Below are 20,120 nucleotides of genomic sequence, written 5' to 3' on the forward strand. Positions count from 1 at the left end.
CCATCATGGTATGGAGGCTCAGCATTTCTGAAAAGGTGGCATCCAGAAGCTAGAGCTCAAGGTTAATGAGCTAGAGCTCACTGCTCCGCCAAGGATCATGCAGGTATTAAGAAGCAGGAGCTGAAGGTTCTCCTCATAGCAGGGATCTGAAGACTCACCACTTTTCATAGTTCCCAGGATTTGAAAGTAAAGACACTCAAATAACATGATGGGAATATAACCATATAGGATATCCCACACAAACACAAAGTTTCAACTTACCCACAAGTGTGTTTTTTAAATCTCTTTTGGCCAAGATAAAAAAGTTGGAACATTTACTGACACCATTACTAAATACTATTGGTACATTTGCAGCCGTAAGTGTATTTTAAAAATACCTTGTTTACATTATAAACAGCATTCCCTACTTTCTTAATATATCTCCTTGTACTAACATGCTGCTTTAAGCTTTCTCATGTCTTTTCTTTAATTACTTTCCCCTAAAGAGATATTCCTGCCCCTATTTGAAACCTCTTGGACCAAAAGCCTTCACATTCTTCTTTTTTTTTCTTCTTTTTTTTTTTCCACCTCATATCACTATCACTTAAGGACTCAAATGCTTTCTCTCACTTGCAGATACAAATCCTGTGACTCAGCACTACCCCAACGCTCAGCTGAGGAATTCCATATGCTGTCATTTTTCATGGAGGTGTCCTTCCTGGGATGCATTTCACATGTAGGAGATCCCCTTGTTCTTTGAATTTTACTGCAATAGCCATTGGAAAACAAGTGGAAGGAAGAAGATGCAATGTAATCCCTAAGTGGGAGATACTATCACTGATGACAGGAAAGAATGGAAAGCACTGCTAATAGGAAAGAACGAGAATAGTGAAGATTAAAATTACAACCTCCACCAGGCACTCTGGACAGATGATTATTTTTTCTTCACTTGACCCAATACAATGAGCTGGGCTACTTCAATGTGGAGCAAGCACTACCATCCCAAATAATAGGATCCTCCCCTCAAAACAGAAAAAAAAAAMMYWAGRAAAAATAAAAAAGAGGGACTAAAAAGAAGCAGAAACAGATCCAGCATGCACAGAGCTTTGCTTAACCAGTTACAATGCTGCAAAGTTGTAATTAGAATATCCCATCTCTATATCTGCATGTAACTATGGCAGAGATGTATTTCACTAACACAAAATATGGACAGCGCATTTGCATTCTTATCAGTAGTAAATAAATATAAATTAAGTCACTAAAGGAACTGCAATCCTACCTACAGAGGCTTGCTTCTTTTGAAATGTGAAAGGAAACCTTGTCCTTGAAAGTCTTCTTTAGAATTAATAAGCCAAGCTCTCTTTCATAGCTCTCTTGATGTGCTGATGACAGCTCCATAAATCTGTGTAATTATAGAAAATTGAGTTCTGATATCTGATCTTGAACATACTATTGCAAAGAAATACAGTGGTACAATTTTTAAACATCCAATCGGATCTAGCAGATATGAATTTCTGATGGATATATATTTAGGCTATTTAAAAGATGACCACTTCTTCCTTGTTTCATAAGCCAACCATGCATTTATAAAGTGCAACATATATAAGCTGGGAAGAGTGAAGYGGCGCCAAAGGAGGCTCTCCTGCAGAAAGCGTGGTCTTTGCTTGGGGCTATTTTCTGTGCCTCACACTACTTCACTAAATACACATGGTGGGTGAAGAAGGGAAGGATGGAGTAGAAAGTTAGAATAGAAAAGGACTCTGCTGGTTCAGGCTTTTGTGTGTGTGTTGGACTATCTGAAGTGTTGAGTATTATGTGATTCCTGTTGTCATGAACAGAAATACTTGTATTCACTGTCTTTAACACCAGTGTGAAAAATGCCAGTGTGATGGCACATGGCATTTGCTGTGTTCCTACAAACGTACCCATCTATCTCCACTATTGTAGATTACGTGCTTAGTGCCTATATCACATATTCCTTCCAAATTTTTTAAAAATAGCATCTACAGATGTTTATGGAATTTTTCTCCCCACCCACCTCCACCTCAATTTTTTCTTCTTGCTCCCTTTGTTGTTCCAAAGGAAAAAATCCAAACGGCCCCACTTCGTACTGAGATTATTGGCTCTAAATTCCTGCAAAACTGCTGTGTCAGATATGAGGCTTATATCTAGGTATTGGAGACTGCTTTCTTGACATTCARTCTCAAAGGCCCAGGAGATTTCTCATGTGGAAGGATTTTTTAAATAAATGTGTAAATCCTTTTAGCATTAAAATGCTTCAGAAAGTGCTCCCAATCTCATTTTGAGCGTAGTCTCTCAAGATCTAAATCTCCTGACAGTGATCTTTCACATCCACTTAGCATGTCAGTCTGCAATATTTTGGCACCACACTGATTCTCCTCAGTTGTATTGCCTCAGTTCTGCCTAAGACACTGCCTCTAGTTTCTCTTAAGAAAATGCTCTTGAAAAAGTCTAGACAGACTATATCTAAGTAAAGGATCCCAGGAATGATGTCTGCTACTGAAGGAACATTGCTGCCCTTAAAATTTCAGCAGGAGGCAAAAAGCAATTTAAGTTAGGACAAAAATTAGTTAAGAGAAGAAACCTGTCCAGAATCAAAGTTCACAGTATCACAAGAGTAAAAAAGATATTCATATGAATTTCATTTTGATCAAAACAAATTTGCCAAAATATTAGAACAACTCTCATCTTATGTGCATGCCTCTAGATACAGGGATGCTCCAGTATTATTGGGAATTCAAGGGCTTCTAGATTATTCTATATCTCATCAAGCCACCGTATCTTTATCTGGAGCTCTCGGCTTCCTCACATCTGTCATTGCTTGTACACTCAGCCTCGGTTTGCAAATCTTAAATTCAAGTTTGATACCTGATTCTTTAAAAACCGCCAGGACAAAACTGTGTCGAAACAGTGCAGGCCAATGTTGCTTCTTTACAATAAATAATATTTAGATATTTGCCATTCGTTCACTCAGTGGATGCAGGGGACTGCAAACAACAAATTATCACTGAACACTGCACAGTTGCTACTATTTTGCCTCATCAGTCCTCCTACCGATCAAACTGTCTTTATCCAGAGCAATGGGCTCCAAAACCTTGAGCTGCTGTTTACTCTAAAGTACAGAGATCTTTTCAATTAGCCATGACACGCTCAGCAGCTTCTCTCTGCTGCCATGCATGGAGCTGCCCAGCAACGATGCAGAAAACTCCTCCAATAAACCAGAGTGCATCACAAAGGGCCTGTTAAAATCTTTGCATAGAAAAGGAGAGATGGTTTCAATTAAGGACAGCAATTCTCAGCTTGTTATTTATATGCAATGGACTAAAATAACATTCATGAAGTATAAATACAATGTGAAAAAGCCATCCATAACTACTTAAAGCTTTAATTTGTAGTGCACAGTTTGCCATTCACATCTGTAAGCCTTTTGTTTTGCTTAATGGCAAAAACATTCCAGCTAGGTCAGACCTACACTGGAGTTTATACAATGCAGAAATCTTAGCAAACAGGCTGGAAGAGATTGCAAGAAATCATTTAGTCCATTCCTATGCACCAAGGCAGGAGGAAGTATGTGTAAACCACTCCTAATAAATAATGCTTTGCTTACCTGTTCCCAAGAACTTCTTACCAAGAATATTGCATTATCTCCCCTGGCACTCTGTCCTGTTCCCTAAATCTCCTAACAATTACGAAGCATTAGAAAATCTCTAGCCTAAATCTCCCTTGTTCCAACTGTTAAGTTCACTACAGCAGCTTACTAACTGAGTAGACATGAAGAATGATAAATTTCCTCCTTACACCTCCTTACATATCTGAACATGGCTATCATGTTCCCTCAGATTTCTTTTGAATAAATAATCCCATTTTTTTAGTAAGTTGTATTTCCTAATTGAATTGTTTCCTGTTTCTTTCAGYTTATTTCTCCACCTTCTCACAATCCTACAATATCCCCATCTCATAATCTCACCGTATGGTTTGCACATTCAATAAATGCACTCTCCTAMCCTGGAAAGATAGCTCTAAACTTGCATCCATCACTTCTCCAAGTATCTTAGCACTGGTTTTATAAGAACCAGCTGATTTTTTCCTTTCTTCTCCTGCTCTAGTCTGGGTTCATCTCACTTTTGCTGCTACTGTTAGTCAGTCCTTATAGTGGGCCTTTCTAAAGAAAATCAAAGCATAAAAACACAGTAAAAGATGCATTAATCAGGCAGTAGATTTCTCTTCCTTGATTAGCAGGTGAACATTTTACTCAATCTTTCTCTTACAACGCATGTGTCTTTCCCTTAGGCTTACTCTCGTGGGATTGCATCTATTGATTCTCCAGATTGGTTGAAGATTTTTTAATCCTTTGGTTTTAATTCTATCTTTTCCCACACCATAAGGAACTCACCTATTCCCTGATCTCTCACACCTAAACTGCCTTTTCTTTCACAGCCCCAGCCAGAACCTCTGTATTTCTCATGCTTAATTTGAAAAGAGCCTCCCTGTTAGTTACTTTCTCCACAAACCTTGTCAAAATTTGTATCTCTCTACGAACATGTAGAACAGCTTGTGTCTTGCTATATTCCTTCCCCAACAGATGTCTGGGTTAAATTCCCCACTAGCCCAGTGCTTTTAATAATTGCATAAAGCAGCTGAAATATCTCAGTGGCTCCATCTTTCTTACTTGGTGAATCACAGTAGACTCCTGCTATGACATGGTGGTGTCATTTCTCAGAAGCATTAAAAAACAGCAAATTATTTTTGTCAGAAAGTCACAGTGGAATATCTATGCAATGGTGGCTGGCTTGGTACAGCTGAGTAGCTTGTGAACTTCTACACYATTGGCACTTCTGTAACACCTGGTAGCCGTTAATAAAGATAAGTAGCTATTTCACCACTGACCACTGAACAGTCCTGTGATACAAGGTGCAAAGGAAGGTGTGATGCTTTGACCTGCCAGATGAATCAAGACTGAGGGCTTTACATTTGTTTTAGTAAGAGCACAGATCCATTTTCTCTCTTAGGCCATTTAAAAGCCAAGAAACTCCTGGAGACTAAGTTCACTGGGATTACATTGAGGTGCTTTCCAAGACCCTTGGCAAATTTTAAGCCTTGTAGGGTCCTTGAAGACTTGTAGATGTTGCAGAGGGAGAGGTATGCAGTCATTGTTTATGTCAAGGATTCTCCCAAGACACATAAAAAAACCATGAAAATTGTTTCCGCCTCCACATGCATTTACACTCAATAGATGGCACAAGCTGCACATATACAAATATAAGCATACTAAATACAGACAGCAATTGCTTACAGAGAASCATGTTAAAACAATACATTTGCGCTCTCCAGTACTGTGAAACTATGAAATGCCAGAACTGTCAATGTAAAATTAATCCACCTTAAATCGAAAGCTAATTTTACATGAGTGAAATGTAAACACAGAGTTGGAGACAAYTGGTCCCACATGGGGTGCGGGCAGAGCCACGCTGAGCTTTATCCCCAGCGCAGCAGGCGGGGGTCAGTTCAAGGTAAAGTCACCCAGTCAGATCACAAAGAGCAACTGCCCRCTCAGTAAAGTTAAGTAATTGGGTGTCAACATGAACCTTGGCTATAGCGCCTGGTATCTCAGCCTCCCTCACCTTCCAGAGGGGGCATCTCAGCTCCCTCACCTTTGCATATCAAACACCCATTCTTGGTAATATTTGAGTTTGCAAGGGAAAGAATCATACTGTAAATGAGGGAGAAATACCAATAGGAGGAAAACCTCAAGTCAGTCAAAGCAGCATTCCTGGAGATCTGTGTTGAGCAACAAATCCTTCATTTTTGGTACCAGATGACAAACATGCTCCTGATTGCAGAGCAAGCAGCTGCCCTGGTTATTTGGAAGCTATAGACATGGGATTCCTGCTGTTCAACTGCTAACCAGCTCAAGGTGGGGAAGCCAGCACCAGCCACATGATTCAGAGCTCACAGAGCCCCGTGTCACCTCRAAACAACAGGCACAGGAGAGATGATGAAAGGTTTTCTTTCAGATGGACTCCTCCAACTGTGTTGGTGCTGCAGGTGAGAGGCACCCCTCCCTCCTCGGCCTCCTCAGCCCRGTACAAAGGTTGTACTGTCCTTTTTAACAGTGTTTCTTTATGGTGTTCCCACTTCAGGAGACCACGGGGGCCTCCTGGCTGTCCCAGCACTGACCGCTGCAGGCAAGAGCACCAACCAGCCCCAGCTCCAGGTGCAGTGGGCCAGATAGGACATCAGATAACAGCAGTGCTACTCATCTCTCTTGGAAGAGTTCCCAAGGCCTGGCTGCTTGCCCAGAAAATGACAAAAAACAAACGTCCCAGAGGCCTGATCTGTGCCGGTGGCAGCCTGCTCTGTGGGTTTCTCCTGGGAATTGAAGAAGCCCTGGCTGGAARAGACCAGCCATTTCCCCAGCCAAAYAGACATCAAATACAGAAGAGGCCAATGTGGTCTGCTKAAAAGCCACCAGGAGCTTTCTAAGGAGAGGGCAAGAATCCTGCTTCCACACTGTTTTTAAAAAATAGCAAAACTACATGAAAACAAGAACCTCGGAGGCTGAAGAGGTGGAGCACTATAGAACAGTGAGAGTACTGCACCGGGAAAGCCACCTCTGGGATGGCTGTAGGAAGTCCAGCAGGTCTCTGATAGGGACAAATTGCTAGCACAGAGTTTAAGTCAGACAAGTTTCTTGGGCAAGCTGGAACCAGCGCTGCCCATTGTGCAATTGAATATTCCTGCAGTTTCGACAGGAGCTAGGATCCTTTCAGCATGTTCAGGGACAACACTAAGTGGTAGTTCCTGATGCCTCTGGAAAGGGGTCCCAGGAGCTGCATGCAGACCAGGAGGCCACCAGCACGGAACCATTAGCCCCAAAGGTATGTCCTGGCTCTCTGGAATTGCCCCATTTGTCCAGGTGGTCCCACTCCTGGGGACCTGGCACCACAGCCAGTCTACAGAGAGGGTGTCTGGGGCCATGCACTGCTGGGCTGGCATCTGCTCGTGTAGAGGACGTGGCTGCTCACCTCTACTGCACCTCTGCAGGGTCAAAGTCCTAAAAATGGGCCAAARTGAGCGGGGTAGGACAATGTACCTTTGCTGTTTCAAATTTCATATTTTTTTTTCCAAAGGATTAAGTCATCTAAGAAACATCATTTAATGGCTTTTGCAATTGAATCCTGGCCAAACAAAATCCCTCATCCATTCTTAGAAGCAATGAATCATTCGACTGAAGAAGCAATAAAAAATATTGGATTCGTATAGTAGATTAATATAGAAATGTATCCCGTTTTGGCAGAGCTCCAAGCAAGGAAGGAAATAGTCTTAGGAACAAACAACAGATAACCCAAGTACCTAGGATTCAGGCACTGGGAAGATAGTTCCTGCATTACCCAAGCTGTGACATTCAGCCGTGTGAAAAACACCTTTTTGGATGCCATGATGAAATGCCAAAGGAGCAAATTAAATGCTGTTGGCCAGATGTTTGCATTTTATTCATTTCTCTAATAATTACCTGACAACAGCTGATGCAGTAGTTTGAAGATGGGTAGCACAACATAAATTCTAGATATTGGAGCAATTCTGACCAGACATCAATATTAGGATGGATAAATCACATTCCTTCTAGCTTCTGCACAGTGTATACATAACTACCTTGCAGCTGCAAAGCCAGCATTTTTGTATGAAAAAATTAATCTTATCTTAGCATCCTAATTTATACAGCTCTTGCAAAGCTGCAGTTATGAGGAATACATAAATATGTATACTTTGGGGCATACTAGGTAGTCAGATTTAATTTTTATAAACCACTAGAACCTTTATTTTCATCAGTTTTGTTGTCTGATCATTAATGTGACAGATTTCTTACCTTGCTGTGTTTTATTCCTCTGTTCCTCTTGCTGGAAAAAGAGTCCTGCTTCTGTGGCAGTTTCTAGAAGCAACAAAAAAACCGAAATTGCTCCCAAAGGTCTAAGCACAGTCGTCTGCAGTTCCCAGGAATCAGTGAGGTCCGAACCTTTACATTTGGATGCAAAAGGCAAAACTTGCCTACCTGTGCCTCTTCAGGCAAATATATCTGGGTGTGTTAACTTTCAGTCTGTTTCTGCCAGCTTCTTTGTATTAACTAAAGCGGTATTTTTTTTTTCTCTTTTTAAGACTGCTTAAGCAATGGGTTGCAAACACAATTCTGTGTCTGCATATTTATTATGGCAAAGGGAAGTTGTATACTCAAGGGCATTCCTTTTATTGCTGGCAACATAATAACATTTGCTTAATTGTTTTTTATTAATGTTAACGTACCCAGAGGCTCAGGCTCTGCCCGCACATTTTTGTAGATTGAATTAAAGGAAAAATGAATCAGAGTTAAAAGACAGCTGATTAATTTTATTCACTTGCTTCAGGGGTTTTAAGCCAAATGGTCTCCACGTCTATTTTTCTTTAGAGCACAGATTTTATAGCCACAGGGCTAAGAGGAATTTGTCACTAAGCCATTTTCATTGCCATGTGTCAAGAAGGAGAGCTATTTAAAGCAATGAAAGGAGTGGACATTAGGGAAAGACACTCACCTCTTGCTCTGCCCAAATGGCAAGGTTACATAGATGTGGTTTCCTCTGCCTGCCGGATCGCAGTTTCCATAAAGCATTTTTGATGAAGCTCTCAGAACACCCCCCAGAGCCTGCTGTGCAAGACAGACAAGGGCACAGCCACAGTATAAACCTGCTAAGAAGGGGGATTTGCATTCACAGAAAATCCGTCTTATTGGCAGGTTTATCTCAATGCATACTGTAATTTAAATGCCGTTATTGCAGTCTTTAATAGGCCTTCAGCTAGTGAGAGCAGAGATCAGTTCTTCAAACAGATGTCTAATTTGGAAATAAGCATCCTCCATTAGAGAAGACTCTGCTGGAGGTGTATTTGTTCAAAGCCTTGGCCCAAGCACCGGTGTGAATGCAGAGTCATTCTGTGTTGGGACAGAGGCAGTTCTGTCTGCTCAGCAGCTTTCCTGAAGGCCCTGGTCTGGAGAGAAACTAGACACAAATATGGGAAGAGTTTCTGGCARTTCTGCTCGGAATGATTTCTTCAGCACTGCTTATTCAAAATGGGAAAGCTGGAAGGAAAGAAAGGCAAAAAACTCAGAGAAAGAAGACTTTTTTTAAGTGTACAGAGGTGGATGGTTAGAACCCCTCAGTGTAAGGGAAAGACACTGCAGAGCTCTCCAGGTCTGAACAGGCAGGCGCATCATAATTGGGGTCTGAACTTTTTTCCATCTCTTTTGTCAGTCTAATCCACAGGAGCAAGGACTCCAGGCTGCTCCAAGGGCTGGAGAAGGCTCCTGGGTGGCACTCACCATCTCTGCCTGCATGACCATGGGCCAATGCTCACAGTTAATGCTGCCCCAGCCAACTTGAGGTGGTCCTCTTTGTTCATCCCAGGTTCTTCAAATRGTCCTCACTCCCTCATCCTAGGTACATCAACAGCTAATGACATATGCGTAAAGAAAAATTAAGAAATATTGAATTTTGGAGGGTAGAGGAAATGCCTTTTATACTCTCCAAATACTTTGTGAACCTTTTTGCAGGTTTGTCCATGTCATGGAATCCTTGAGGTTGAAAGGGACCTTTAGAGACCATCTAGTCCAACCCCTCTGCACACGCAGGGTCACCTAGAGCATGTGGCACAGGGCTACATCCAAGTAGGTTTGGAAGATCTCCAGAGAAGGAGATTCTACAACCTCTCTTAGCAACTTGTTCCAGGGCTCTGTCACCCTCACTGTTTAGAAAATTTTCCTTAAATTCCTGTGGAACTTTTGGTGCTTCAGTCCTGTCTTCCAAACTGTTCCTATGTGCTTCGGGCCTCTCACAGGGCATGCACCAGCTAAATCCTGCAAGGAGTCGCAGCCAAGACCTCTTGATGTCGCACAGGGCTAATGAGACCAGTCATCCACCACACCCACAAACAGCTCCCAGTGCAGCAAAACCAGTGAAATTCCTAGCAGGTCTTCATCCAACGACCTGCAGAAATCTAATCCTTGTGGAAACCCAGCATAGTCCATGTTGGGACTACATCTGCAATGGGCAGTGAGAGGTTGGGAGGAGGGCTTCTCCTGCTGCCCCCGCAGGCAGTGAGGCAGCTCAGGATGCCCCGTGCTCTCYCTCCCATCTCACCACCACGACATCCTATTGCAGTTCTGCATGCAGCCAGGGTGGTCATGGGCTCTCTCTGGCCTCTCGCAGGAGGTGGGTTCTCACACAGCTCTTTCCCTCCGTGGAGACACYTAAGGCCTCTCTTCTACTAGCTGTTGTATAGTCATTAAACTGAGGGGGAATTTAATATCTTAGCGGTGATTACTTTCACAAAAAAAAAATGCTGGAAATGTGTGAACAGTTTCAAAAAGTTATTGAGGACATGGTAAACACACCAGTCACAATGCTTGAAGCCACAGGAAACCAAGCTAAGAATCCAAGTACACCCAAAATGGTGTATGGGAAGGAGCAATAYTCAGAGAATAGCGAAATTGGGAAATTACTTCCCAACTACACCTATATCATGAAATAAATGTGCCTAGGATACTCTTTGGCGTTGAAGGCAGTTCACACAGAACAGCTTTTACAGGCACATTATGGCTTTTAAATCTGCTTGAGCTCCAAAACAAGGTGGTCCCAGCTGCACGTTTTTAGGGTCAGCTCCTGGCCCATTGCTAGACCAGGCCTGGGAGTCCCCTGGGTTGTGCCATGACCACAGACAGGTCAGAGCTAGCAATGAACAGAGCAGGCAAGGGGCACCTTCACAGTCCCCAACTACAGAGACTTTCAAGGAAATAAAAGTTACCAAGTCCAGACATCATCACAAAAGGGGAGGAAATGTTCATCTGTGGCTCTTACTTATCTAACTGAAGCCAGAAACAAAACAGAGAAGATAATATAGTAAAGCTTTCTTTTAACAATCTTTAGGAAAGAAATGTACTCTTTTTTTTTAGATAATAAAAGCAGACAGCCTCATGTATTCACAGGATTAATGGTGGTTGGTTTGAAGAAGCAAAAGGGAAAAAAAAGAAAAAGAAAAATATGAGATACAGAGAGATTTATGATGAAAGTGCAATTTGGCTCCATTGTGTTCAACCTGGGGAACAGTATAAGAGTGGTGTGGGAAAGAGCATCTCACCAGTAAGCCAGCAGTTAGGCAGTCATGTGGGAAAAGACCCTTTCTCAAGCATGCACAGAAGAGCCTGAGCGAGGTGAAGAATGTTATGAGAAAGTTTGCTCTGAATTTCCTGACATCTGGGAGWTTTAAATGATAGCTCTACCTTCCCATCGTGCAACCGCTCATAAAACTACATTTTATTGTTGTGCAGAGAAATGCAGGATGAGACAGCAAGCTCACGTATTTCCTCATTGCTGGAGCTCCTATTCTGAAGACCTCAAATCCTATAACTACGGGCAAAAACAACTTTCTCTGATGAGCAAAGCATCCTGCCTTGACTGACATAGGTGACACTTCAGAATTACATTCCTGAGTTAGAATTCAATTTCTSAGTCCTTTTGTTATTTTTGACTAAGTCAAAATATATATATATATATCATTAGGATATGCCATTGCCTTCCAAGTATCTTAAAAGCTCTGCCTGGAARTAGAAAGATACGTGAGGATTTTCAAGATAAGAGGATTTATTTGAAAGAGTAGCAAGAAAGCCAACACAACACAGAGGTTCAGCATGGACATGTCAAAACAACTGCACTTAATAGAAGCAATGGGTCCTGGGGAGATTCCCTCCCTTTCCCACCGTGCCCAAGTCCTGGGCCTGATTTCAGCCCAGCCAGGGGTCTCCAATCCCTACCCTGTGACACCAGCAGTGGGATGGGATCCCACTGCCACCAGGAGCCTCCAACCCACACAGTGCCCTGACTCCGTGTTTTATTTTAACATAGGAAAGTTTGGCAATCTCCAGTGGTTCCTCAGCACGAGAAACACTATGTGTTATTCTGGAAAAAGATTACCAGCTTGCAATCCTGTTAAAAGACTACATTTTGTAGAGAAGCGTAGCTAAGCTTACTGTCTGTCCAGTAAATGCCATCTGTGAATGATGCGATTACGGAAATAATAATTGCAATACTAACACATAATGAACACAAAGCAAAGGYACGTAGAAGATCAGAAGAAATCATATCAGCACTAGCAAGAAAGTATGTTTTCTGCTGAAGTTTTCTCTAGGGAAAGAGAAWCTTCACCACAGGATGGCATTTGGCCAGAGAAGTTTCAAACTACTATTATGGCAAAAGCAAAAAGTATATGATGTCATCCAAACTACAGCCAAGGGCACTTTAATCTCAGCCCTCTTAATCTTTGCCATGTATCTTTTGTCTCTATTATGAAGACTACCTTCAGCTTCATGTTGCTAAATGAGAATGATTTCCATTAACATAACTGGGGTCAGGGTTATTTAAAAAAAAAAAACTGTTGCATTTGCACATATGCTCTGGTGTTTCATCAAAGCTTTGCTTTCCTTCAATGCCACTGCAAAAAAAAATCAAAATGCAGGAGTTACATGCTCTGAAAGAAAGAAAAATGCAGCATTCACCCAAGTGAGCTCCTTGCAGCGTACAAGGAAAAATATTTTTTCCTCATAATACACAATATAGGACGCAGAAAAAACATACAAAGATAAAAAATCTCATCTTGAAAGCTAGAGCAGAGACTGTCACTTCTCAGAGTGACTCAAGAGTCGCTTCTCTGCATTGTGGAGGAGACAGGACTGAGCAAGCTGGGCTCGCTGCTGCCCACGGCTATCTCAGATGCCTGAGAGCAGACCTTTGCGTTATAGGTTATTTCCAGATGAAGATGTAGTCCCCCAGCTCCTGAGTGATAGGGGCATCGTGCTGAGAAGCCCATGTGAGTTTTGCCCAGCTTTCAAAGAGACACTTTAAAAACTAATAAGGATTTTATATCTTCTAGAAACTGCCTTAGGCCATCTCTTCACAAAGGGAAAAAATGTGTCGTGACAGAGCTACTGTGTACACTTACAATGCTAATATTGCTCAAGGAAAACAGACCCACACAAGCAATCTGAATGACRTGCCAAGCACTGCCCTACTCTTCATCAAATCACACCAAAGCAACTGACTATCCTATATGTTAAGGATGTTGCTTACAGCAAAACTTACAAAATCAAAACAATCAGCTAAATAACCCTTTCCCTAAATTTACCATTTAACTGAGATCTTGATGCTGGGCTTTCCAGTCTCACAAGACCACTCTGTTTTCAGTTTTATGTTGYGAAGCTCTTGTCCTAAAACGCCTTGCTGACCCAATGCCTTCAGTCAAACAAGCTGTTGCAAACTGAGATGAAGCATGGTCACTAACCAGAATAAAGTAAAAAGAAAGAGAAAAGTTTCCCTAACAAATAGTATGTTTGACCTGGGAGGTCACCTATACTGCAACCTTTATCCCCACAGCACATTTATGGAGTGCACGATCTCATAAATTCTCAGTGTCCAATCTGCCCTGCAGAGCACCTCACTCCCTTTTGATATTGTAAGACAGGAATATTCTGAAAACATATGCAACATAGTTATTTTTAAAGTTGATTCTCAAAAAAAAAATGGATTTATATCAACAAGCTCTAGGCTCTAGTAAAATATTATTACGCTAAGTAACTGTAATGAATACATATTTTAACAGGTGAAAAGGACAAGATTATGCCAATTACTAAAGTAAAATATGACTGTAATTACAGCAAACCCTATTCGAATTTTCAAAATTTTGCATGCTTAACAACTTAAAACTGTTAAGAAGAATCCCCTGGTTTTATTGATTACCGCATGATTTTGATGGTTTTCATTTACAAACCATTAAGAATTATTACAGCTTCATAGGGAGCCTCAGAGATGGGGAACTTTTCTCCTTGTCTTGTTGGATCTCAGCAATACCCCGCTTCAGGCTTGTCAGGAAACGTCTCTTCCGAATGGACACACTGGATTGCTAGCTCCCACACTGACCCATTCTGGCTATTAGAGGAAATCCCCACTCATTCTTGACTTTATACAAGAGCAGGAGGCAAAAGGAGACTAGGCTAACTCTTCTACTTAAGCTTCACCCTTGGAAACAAAATGCTGTGTTGTCTTGCCTCCCTGAAAAATCACTATCAACAGTAGACTAATGTTATGGTAAAGAATTACTTTACCTACCACAATCCAAAGACTGACAAAGCAATTACTAGGGTTAGAGATACTTGTACTTAAATAACAGGTTTCACATGCAGCTACCTATAAAATAGCTCAGCTCCAGGTTTCCTCCTTGTTTTCTCCATCTAAAAAGATACTGAAACACCTACACAATTGTCACAGTTAAAATCTTTAGGCAAGACAACCATCTTAGATGTGCCATAGGAGGATCATGATTTCAGGACACATCTAGAGATATCAGTTTCCCCCCTGAGGCTTTAGCCAGGTTTACAGCTCCTTCTTCCTCTGCAAGAATTTCCTACGATGCAAAACCCCRACATTCAATCAGAACAATCTTGTTTAAATACTCTTTTCCAACATTATTGGCAGCTTCCTTCTATCATCGGATATTACTCACTCTTGGGCATGCCTAGGTGCAGCCACTGCCTGGTTAGACACTAAAAAACCATCTAGTTATATATAGTATAAAAAAGTTGTTCACCCATTATATGGAAACACTTTCTACCTCATGGCATAGCAGGTTAAAGACTGAATTAATGCTTGTCTTGGCCCTGTCATATCTCATGCAATCACAACCAACTTCAAAGCAACCTCAGCTCACACAAAAACATGCCAAAGAAGGTTGCAAATGGTTTGTTACCAGTGAGAATGAACCTAGGGGGATGACACCCCAAGAGCACTGAGAAGACACCACCTCTCTCCCAGCTGATAACCCAGCTGATAACCCAGCTGATAGGGCATTTAAGGTGAATCTCACCAGCTCTGGTTATCATGCAGGCAATAATAAAGACAGGTACTTACTCAAAGCCACACAGCAAGTGTGTTAGCTGATGTCTCCCTTTCCCCTAGCTGACGCTCTCAATATATTGTCCCGTTCTAACACTGTACATTAATTTGCTGCAGAATATTCCACATGAAAATGGGAATTAGGGCCTTTAATCAAATCAGATTGCTTTCTCCTGGCATTGTCTGAAAATTATCTCTGATTCCATTAAAAGGCAGCAAACAGAAAATCATTCTCAAGTTTTTTTTTTCTGCTCTGTTCACATACAGGATATTCTCCATGCACTCTGCTCAGGCAAAGTGTTCTGTGCTCCCTGAAGTARCTGTTGTACAAAAAAATCAGGCTTCTTGAATGGATCCTTAAAGGTAAAAGCACAGGTGAAGACGACAGCTTTGTGACATGAGTCTGTTCACCCCAGCAGGGCTCTAGTGCCGCCAACAGTCAGCATTGACTGTTTCATCAGTGGTCACAGGATGAAAGACAAAAAAAAAGGAGAGAGGTATCACTTTGATGACAAAGATAGACAGTGTTTGTGAGAGAGAACTGCAAGATTTTATCAGATGCTTGGAGATGAGAGCCCAGAAGGAAGACACAGATATGGAGAACACTTGAGTCAGAGCAAGGGTAAGGTTTTCCACTAGACCTCCAGATCTGCCCCGCAATATTTGTCAGTAGAGGCAAATACTGTAGCAATATTTGCCTGTCCCTGCAGCAGGTACCTAGCTCAGCAAGGTGCACCTGAAATGTGGCCATGTTCTCAGATTTGTCAGATTACATCAAAGAGCAGTGAAACTCCAATCTGTGATGAGTCGTGAGGCCCAGAGGAGCAAAACATCCCTGCTGCACATGTATAACAGCATGGGAGCAGATGTTGGTGGCATATCATAATTTATGGAGACAAGGTCATAAGCAAACTGCTTCTCATACCAAGGGTTTCATCTAATCTCTGAATATCTTGGACCTATGAGCTATCTACAACATCCTGAGCACAGGGAATTTGAGAAAGTATTGCTGATATCCTCATAGCTTGAGTTACCTCTTGCTACTGTATGGCACATATGTGTCACCAACTACCACTTCAGTCAGAGTTAAAATTTGGCCCAAGAAAGAGAAAGGGGTTATATCTTACTACACATTAAATTTCTGCATTTCAAAGCTTATGAGACAATTTATAGGTCCTTGGCTCTAAGAAGATTTAACGCATACAAATCCCATACGATTGCAGTTCTCTGATTCATAAGAACTGCAGTCTGTCACTAAAGAACAAAAAACCATAGACTACAGTTTTCAAAAGTCTATATTGATTTAATGGGAGAAAACAATGGTTTRGGGAAGTGCCTGAAGAAGCAGGGCTGAATGATGGAGTGACGCTTACATGGGTTAATGAGAGAGTCACCTAAAGGAGATGGCAATAAACAAGRGAATGTGTTTCCATTCACTCCCATCCATCAGCCTGCACTTCTGATCAAGTGCTGCACAGAAAAGAACCTCCCTAGCGCTAGTCACCTAAATTTGGTGCTCAGCCCCTGCATCACATTGATCCTGCAACAGAGCCGGTGAAAGGGATGGCCACCCGGTCCCCTTCCTCTGGGATAAAAGGGGAGTTCGGCTCTAGCCTTTTTTGTGTCTGTGTCACAGGCTAAGCAGAGAGGTGACACAGGGCGGGCAAGATGCTCTGACCTTATCAAAGACATTTTTCACATTTCCTCCCAGACAGCAAGGGAACGATGCTGTTAGGAGCTGCAGAGCKCTCCTCTCTTTAAAAACAACTGATTCCTCCCTAGACACGTATTCTGCAGGTTGAGTTCTTGCACTGTGCACTGTACACTCTTGTTTGAGCTTTGCATTCGAAGTAGTGTAATTCTGAACAGATTCTTAATTTGCAGCATTTCAGGCAAGAAATTTATGAGCGTCATTTAACTTCATTTCTAAGTGAGGAACAGTGATTTGTGTCCTTTTGCCATGTTACTTGTTTTCCTCTCAGCTTTTCTACCACATAGGAGTTTTGCAAAAGCCTACAGAAAGGTGAACTTCTTTATCCTTTGCCCTGGGGACACACTAGCCAAACAGCAAAACGAAACTTTTCTTTGCATTTCCTCTTTTGCCATATCATCCTTTGAAAAACATCCAGAAATCRTCATTTTTCCCTTTTCCTTTTGTTTCAGCAATGCTAAAACTCCAACCCTAAAAACAGAGYGGTTACTCTGTGAGTGGGGCATTGGGGAGGTTTGATAGCAGAAAGGCAAAAAGCAGCTTTTAGAGCTTTTTAAACAGAAAGCCCCAAGCCCCATGAATGCTGAAGGTTAAACTGTTTTGCAAGTCACTTGGCAGCTCCTGCAGCTCAAAATACTGCATATAGGCAGAGATCACACAAGCAGATGGTGCTCCAGCCATTGGTCCTATGATGGAGAAAGGCAGCAGGGAGCGAGTAGTAGGAAAACAAGGGAAGAATGAGGGAGGAGGAAGCAGGAGGCATTGATTTTCCCCAAGGGCATGATTTTTCCTTTTTCCAGAATATATCTGCTTGGTAAACAGAGAAGTGCAATAGGATGAAAGACCTTAGAAACCACAGTGCTGGGTGAAGGTGAATTATCYGGAGAAAGGGAAGGCAGGAAAGCTGGGAGAAGGCAGATGCAGCTGGGGGGTAGAAGCAAAGGGGGATCTTTTTGTGTGAGGACCAAGGGAAGGACCCTGGGGGAAGCACATGCTGCCAGCCTGGAGACTACAGGAATTGGACTTTCTTGGTTTATTTAGCATGAAGGAATGGTCCTCTAGAGGTTTTTTTTTCCTCTGGAAATATATTCCTCCAGCACAGAAAAACAAGGAATTTGCCAGAGTTTTGGGGCAGGTAGCTGCAGTTTCCTGCTAGCTCTGCTTTCTGCATTCCTGCCTACAGCTGTTAATACTACACTGCTTTTACATTATTCATGCACTGACAGGTACAGAGGCTGCACGGGGAAATACAGAAGCTCGGAAAGAAAAATAACTTTCTGAGACTGCTTCAGAAAAGGATTTTTTTTTATCATTCTCATGCAGAAGCTCATCATTGGAAAGAAATAGTTATACTTTAAAAAACAAATAAACAAAAAGAATGTAAGTAACAGCTCTCACAGAACAGTACTCAGATACTTTAAGAAAAAGCTTAGTCACAGTTATCTGTGCCTGGATATGATCACTCCCTACAGGCAGCCGTCGATATTCTCAGGAATAACTCAGGAAACTCTTGTTTTGGTGGTAGGGCAGAGCAGCCGCCTTGCCCAGCCTCGCAGGCAGCAGGTCTGCAGCTCTCGGGCTGCTGCCAACACRATCTGCTCGATGCAGAGTGAATGTTGCACCCTGGTGTGTGCAGACACACGTGCACATGGAGCAGGTCTTCGGAAACTCGRGCTTATCGGCAATTAGGAGCTGGAGGGAGGGAGTTTTGTTTAAATATRTATATAGAGAGAGATAGAGACATGGTTTTTCAAGGATTTCAGTTTTGATACATCTCTGCTACGGTTTTTATCACACTCACACATATCCTTCTACTCCTAGTCCTTTAGCCTTTCTGCAACAACAGGTCAGCCCCACATATGAGCTCTCAAAAGGGCCCTCACGGGATAACCCTGCCGAGGAGGCATCTCCAGCTCCTCAGTACTCAGCAGTGCCCTGGGCCAGGCACCARAGCACCAGAGCACAGGACTGCTTGCACACAGATGCACCCATGTGCACGGGCTAAACTACAGTATTTGCTAAGATCTCGTAACATTCAAGAAAATAATGCTTCCTTTAGGAAATTAGGAGGATAGCAAGAGAGAAGGGGGATAAACTGGGACCTTTCTCCTCCTTCATGTTCTACAGTCTGCACTTTGTGGGTGCAGTAAATATACTCCTATAAAAAGCAACTGCTTTCATCAAGGCTAGAAATATACAGCCAGATTGGGGTCTGTACATCTCATACTTTTTTGGTCATCCTTTTTGTATGCAATTTATAGATCCACACAGGTGTCAAGATACTGCAGCAGTGAGCATTGCAGAAACTATAGGAGACTCTTAAACCAGCAGCTGAATATACAGCATGACAAAAATTGACAATTTCTGCTACTAGAAACAGCTGCTTCAAGCGCTGCTGTCCACGTGCACTCGGGAGGAAGAAGCTACRTTTTGAAAAACACAGTGAACATTTCAAGCTAGGATTGCTAAAAGGAAATCATTTCCTATCTGAAAATCGAGATCACTTTCAAAGATTTTAATTTTCAGATTTTGTTCTGATTTGCAGATTCCATTTTGTCAGATTTTAGGAAACATCAAAATCACATGCAGATCTTCACAGATATGGACAAGTTTGTTGCAAGCCAYAGAAATGAATAGACCTTTCTCTCTAACACCATTTTTACTAAATTGGTATTTTCATGGGACTTACAGATACTTTTTGTGAGAGTCCTTGCTCTCCCCTAGTCTCCTTCCTCCCTTTGTAGAACACTGAGGAACCACATGAAGGGAAAGACCCCAAAGCACCATAATTACCTAAGGAAGGTGAAGAGGAAGGAAAGGAAGCAATACTCAAATGGAAGAGGAGGAGAATGGCACAAATTGTCAGCAAGAAACATAAAAGAGTGGGAAGATGACATAAAGATAAGGAGTAAAGAAGAMTGCAGAAGAAAGCAGTGAGTTCCAGAGCCCTGGCAYAGGCTGCCCAGGGAGGCTGTGGAGTCTCCTTCYCTGGAGGTCTCCAAACCCGCCTGGATGCCGCCCTGTGCCCCGTGCTCTGGGTGTCCCTGCTGGAGCAGGAGGTTGGACTAGATGATCTCTGGAGGTCCCTTCCRACCTCAACCATTCTGTGATTCTGTGATTCTGAGTGGGTGAGTGTGTGACCATACTGAAAAACACTCTTATTTTATTAAGCTTTTTTTCGTCCATTACTCAGCAGCATAAGTACTCCAAGGAACATAATATTTTCCAGAGATATGGATAAGGAAAAGCTCCAATTGAACAGAAATTATAGTCCAGGTGCCCTGAATTTGGGGTCTGACCCCACAGTTGATTTGGTGTTTGACAACTCTCCAGGACAATTAAAGTTAAGCTTCTCTTCCTCTGCCTGAAAGCCCCTGGCAGAAGAAGTGTTCTGCACACAAACAGACAAGAAAAACGAGTTTTAGATGGGGCAGAAAGATGTACTG

This window comes from Nothoprocta perdicaria, unplaced genomic scaffold (genome assembly GCF_003342845.1).
Source record: "Nothoprocta perdicaria isolate Ctin4 unplaced genomic scaffold, notPer1 scaffold_64, whole genome shotgun sequence".
In the NCBI taxonomy this organism is placed as follows: Eukaryota; Metazoa; Chordata; class Aves; order Tinamiformes; family Tinamidae; genus Nothoprocta; species Nothoprocta perdicaria.